This window comes from Vitis vinifera, chromosome 18 (assembly GCF_030704535.1).
Source record: "Vitis vinifera cultivar Pinot Noir 40024 chromosome 18, ASM3070453v1".
NCBI classification, from domain to species: domain Eukaryota; kingdom Viridiplantae; phylum Streptophyta; class Magnoliopsida; order Vitales; family Vitaceae; genus Vitis; species Vitis vinifera.
In genome coordinates this window covers 17,937,080-17,943,079 of record NC_081822.1, presented here as the reverse complement: position 1 = coordinate 17,943,079, position 6,000 = coordinate 17,937,080, and positions in this window count along the sequence as shown.

Genomic DNA, 6,000 nt, shown 5'->3' with positions numbered 1-6,000 from the left:
ACACATACCCTTTGGAGTGTTCACTATATTTTATAAAAATACATTTCCTTCCTCTATGACCTAATTTTTCATATTTATGAGAAAGATTGTGAACATGAGTCATTGACCTCCAAGGTCGTAAATTGCTAGGATCAGGCTTTCGGTTATTCCATAACTCATATGGAGTAAATGAAATAAACTTTGAGGGTACTTGGTTAAGTACATGAGAAGTAGTCAACAATGCGTCTCCCCAATATGAAATAAGAGGATTGGATTGAGCCATCATTGATCTAACCATATGTAACAATTGTGAAACCAAGGTTTGGTTATCTCGGTTTTGATGATAACAAAACAAGGTTTAGAACTAATGATTACATTTTAAGTGTGATTAGGCAAAACGATTTCCAAAGTGACAATCATAAAGACAAATCAAGCCAAAGAGAATTCATTAAGAAGAAGAAGACCTCAAAGAGAAGTTCTTTTCAAGACCCGAGCTTCATAAGATCTCTTTGTAAGGTTGTTGGTGTACTAGGTTTTTTCATGCATTACATTCTTTACTTATGCACCAAAATCATCCAAGAGTTATTTCCTTTTAAATCCTTTAAAATTGGATGATTTCATGTTTTCAATTAAAACCTTATGTCAAATGTTTTTCAAATTTGTTTAGAATGTTTTAGTTGAAAAGAATGGTTGTTAAGCCAAAAAACGGCTCAACCGGTTGAACCGGTCAAGGAATAGGTTGACCCCCAGCTCAACCGATCGAGGGTGCAAAAAACCTTCTCTTTCTTCCAAAACAGTTGTTCAACCAGTCAAGGGGCGGTCGAGGTCCAACGGTCACCTGCCAAGCATTAAATGCTAACGGCTAATCAATCAGTCGACCCCTAGCTTGACCGATCGAACCCTAACTAGATCGGTCAAACCCCCAACGACTAGTTTGGTGGTTTTCCTCTATAAAAAGGCTCCAATTTTCATTGTTTCATGAGCTTAACCTTTCCAAACATTTCTTGAATATATTTGAGCATTGGAAGAGTGTTTTTAAGTGTACCATTGTTCTAAAACTTGCATACCTTTAGTGCACCATTCAATCATAATTTTCTTGTATCGTTTGAACCTAAAGTTTTGTGCTAGGATTTTATGAAATTATTTGTATATCTTTGAGGGGAAAAATCTAAGTGTGAGGTATTACTTAAGGATTCTCACGTGTGGGGTATCTCTTAAGAAGTGTAAAAGGTGCTTGGAGCAAAAAGTCCAAGAGAGTGGATTGGAACCATAATCCAATTGTATTACTTAAAGGCTTGGTTTGGAAGCCTTGAATTAGTGGAACCTCAAGCTTGGGATTGAAGCTAGAGGAGAGTCGATGTAGGTCGGGTTATGCTAAACCACTATAAAATCTTATATTTGCATTCTCTCTTCCCTACTCTTTTAATTTATATGTAATTATCTTTATATTGTTTTATTATATACCGGCATATAATTGTCTCTTACATTCACATAGTTTAAATTTTCAAAAAGAGACCATCACCCTTTTCAACCCCCCCCCCCCCCCCCCCCCCTCTCCCTTTTCCCTCATCCCCCTTCTAAGGTGATTACCTTAGATTGGATTAGCCTAATTTTTATAACAACAATATTTTGTCATGGAGTCCTTGGAATAGTCTATTGTGTACCTGATTCGTTCCCAATTGGTGTCTCAGCTGATTCATGTCCTCTCAATGGTCCCTGACAGTGGTGCCATTTGATACGTGTCCAACTGGTGTCCCTTGATTGTGGTCCTCAGAAGGGAGTAATCAACAAAATTTATAACCTATTACACCATGTACTAGGATAGCCTTAGCTAGCATAGCATAGTGGCTCTAGGGTTGTTCACTTGGATGGGTTTTCACTCCACAATTGATATTAATTCAAAGCTGAATTGGTGTCTTTTCATTTCAAGGTTAGTTCTAAAAGAAAACAAAAAGATGTTAAAAAAAGATTGGTTTTAAGCTAACAAAAAATAGTAACTGATTTTAATTACAAAGAAAAGTGTTTCTTGGAGTTTCAGATCACTAGGTTCAGATTCCTTGTACAAAAAGGGAGTTTCGGTCACTTGTTTCTTTTCATCGCATTAGAGAATTAACATATAGTTAATTCTCTAACCGGTGTGGTACAGATGCTTCCCCTTAATGGGTTCAAACACTAAATCCCTCTCACTGATGCACCTTGCAATGACTCTTGCCTCTCACCTAGCATTTGCCATTCAAGGTTATCTTTAACCTTAGATTACCCGTCAAAAGCTCGCAAGAGATAACTAATGGATGTTTCCTTAGAGTCCAAAAGCTTACCAAGTGTTGGCTATTCTAGAAAATCCTACCTTCAAACCACCTCCTAAAGGCTCGCAAAAGATAAACAAGTGCATCTCAATGGATGGAGATCACTTGCCTTACCAAGTTTTGGCCCAGGTGATTTAATGGCGTTTTAAGTTAACTAAAAAGATAAAAACCATTAACGGGTCACACTTTCTCTTCATTAAAAACTAAAACAACAAAACTTCCAATTTATGCATGAGGAAACTTACCCGGCTTTCTTCACTCCAAGAGACAAAGAGTCTAGCCTCTCATCCTCTAAGGAAAAATCCTCAGAGTTTGATTGGCTAGAAAGAAAACTAACGAGAAAACAAAAATATATATATGAAAAACAGAGCAAGTGCTCTGTAATATATTTTTCTTCCTTATACAAAAGGTTGTCTCCAAGAACAAGCTCCCGAGATCTATATTCTATATTTGTGTAAAGAAAATTACAAACTATATATATGAGGTTATTCATCCTTTTTTCTTACTTAAAGACTAAGGAATCCTATGATAGGTGGGTTACAAGGAGAGTTTGGGGATTTAGACATCAAATATCTAAAGTAAAATATCTCAAAATGTCGGTCGAAAATATCAGGAAGCTCCAGGAGAACACCGCGGCACTATATACTAAGAGAAAAACTCTCCGGGTACGCGCTATCAGAGGATCCGGACATGTCTGACCGGGGAAGTTGAAACATCCTCCTCTCCCATCCGAATGTGAGATATCCGGAGAAGGTGGAATGTTGGCCGGACAGAATTCTTCCCCGGGTGGAATGAGCTATGCCGCGCGTCGCAAGGGGGACCGTTTGCGTGTGCAAGGTGTAGGGACCCCTCTCCCTGATGACACGGAGCGCGCATCGCTATCCGGAGCAACTCCATCCAGATTCCCCAAGAGGACACGTGGCGCACTCCCTTATCCGGACTCTCTCAGGGAGAAGCACACGACACTCGTGATACCCCAGACGATAGCATATCCTATTCGGATATGTTGTCCGGATCATTGACTAAAGTCAGCAAGCCTTGCTACGTCATTCCGACAGCCTGCCACAGCCCATGTTTCGCCGCCCTCCGATGGTGTGTCCGGACGCCCTGTCCAGACATCTTTGCCATGGATTCCAAAGAACTCTCCTCAATCTCGGATTGCTTTGGTAATAAAAAAGCTATCAAAACAACAAAACTTAACACAATTTGATTAGAATTGATTGCAAGGGTTCTTAATATGTTAATTGAGTTAAAAGGTGATAACTACTACTCAATAGTGTTTAAAAGAGTTAATTACAAGCTATGAAATAACACTTTTTGAGTAGTAATCAGTACAAATACCCTTTTCATCACATAAATCTTTAAATTGTTCTGATAGATATTCTCTACCCTAGTTTGTTGTTTATGTTTTAATTTTTTTATCCAATTGATTCTCAACTAAATTAATGTAGCGTCTGAAGCAATCTAATACTTTTAACTTATGAGAAATAAGATAAACATGACTGTAATGAGTAAAGTCATCTATAAATGTGATGAAATACAAGGTGTCATGCCTTGCTCTAACACTCATAGGACTACAGATGTCAAAATGGATCAATTGCAATGGTATTTTAGCTCTAGTTCCTTTTCCAAATGGTTTTCTTGTTGTCTTTCCAATTAGGCAATATTCACAAGTTGACATATCAATTTTAGTGAATTAACCTAGTAGATTTTCTCTAACTAGTCTATTCATTATTTCTTGTCCAATATGCCCAAGTCTAGCATGTCATATGATCACATTATCACATGTATTTCTAGAAGTAGTCATCAACGAATAATAACTATCATTAGTATTAGACAATAGACAATTATCAATGTCAAGAACCATAAAACCATTCAGAACAAATCCAGAACCATAGTATGTTGTTCCTAAATATAACTCCATTACCGAATCATGAAAATTCAAATTGAAACCTAAACTAAGAAGGACTAACATAGAGACCAAATTTCATCGAATATCCGAAGCATAAAGAACATCATGTAGGAATAAGGTACATCCTCTACACAACTCCAATTTACACGTTCCAATACCATTGACCTCAAATTTAGAGTTGTTTCCTACATAGATTCATCTTGTACCGAAACTAATTCATCGAAACTTTACATATGCTCCTTGGTCTCTATGGTTAGTAGGAACTAAGTCTAGTTTGACTCAGTGCACTCACGAGTAAAATGACCTAAGTTGCCACAATTATAGCATTTGAACTTGCTCTTATCCTTCTTAACACACTTAAACTTCTTACATGTCTCAATTTTTTCTTTCTTTGAAGCATCATCAAATCTCTTATTCTTCTTAAAGAATTTTCTATTACGCTTAAAGTCAGAAATTTTTGCGAGAACTGGATTCAACTACATGAGCTTGTTCATTAGGCCTAGCAACCCATAAGTCGCTTGACTTCCAATTCAAGATGGCAAACCATATCATCAAATGTCTTGACACTTTTATCATGTGTAATATTCACCACCATATGTTCACAACTCTTTGGTAGAGATTTGATAACCGCCTCAACTTGTTGCTCATCAATGAAGACATGTCCAGATGTCTTAAGCTCTCTTATCATTCTTTTCATCTCCCTAAGATGTTGTTTCACTATATGGTTTGGTCTTATCTTGTAATTTCTAAATTTCATTACAAGTTCTCTTAGCTTGGTAGTTAAAAGTCTACCATACTTTTTCCTTTAGAGCTTGCCACTTTTCATGAGCAATTTGCTAAACCTTATACTCAATCAAGGGTTCATCTTACATACAGTTTAACAATGTAATACGAGTTAAAGAACTCTTTTTCTTCTAGGCCATATAAGCCTCCTAATCTCTTCTATGTTAAGCAAAGTTTCCTTGTTTAGGTTCTTACATGACATGACTCAGTGTATCAAGTGTCTCTCGCTTTTTAAGGATATACTGAACTTAGCGATACCAAATCTTGTAATTATTGTCATTCAATTTCTCACCTTTGTTTAATTATTCTATGATGTTCCTAGTGGTAGTCGATATATTCAACTACTTAGAGATATTGCACAATCTTATTAATCGGTACTTTTATGGATATTGATACTTTTACCTACTTTAATCATCTTCTAATGTGTAATAACCTTAAATTGTAATAGAAACAAAAGTTCATTATGTTCCCAATCAACTTCTATATAAAATTTTAATTATTACAAATTAGAAATAATCTATGCAAGTATTTCTAATTTTAGGCAAGAAATTACTTAAATTTCTTTTTAGCCTAAAACCTCCCATTCCATAAAAAAAAGTATATTATAAAACTAGCATGTATCGATAACATATACAAAAGAATTGAAGACATGCATATACATAAATGACATACTTATTTATCAAACAATAAATATTCATGTCATATCTTGCATATAAGATATTCACATTACATGTATAAAGCATATAAAAAAAAAAATAACATGTAGAAAAAAAACTAATCTTCTCTCTTAAAGTTAAAAGGAACAACAATATTAGGATTATACACAATGTCTTCCATAACTCTAGATGTTGTTTTTAATAACCAGTCTTTTATGAAAAAAAAAAAAAAAAAACATCTAGCCTAGTTGGTAGAGTACAATCTCTTCTCCCTTGAGTAACGAATAGTCTTTTTTATTTTTTCACTAAGCAAATAATACTAATGCTAATAAGTAGATTAAAACATATTTGAACAATATCCAAA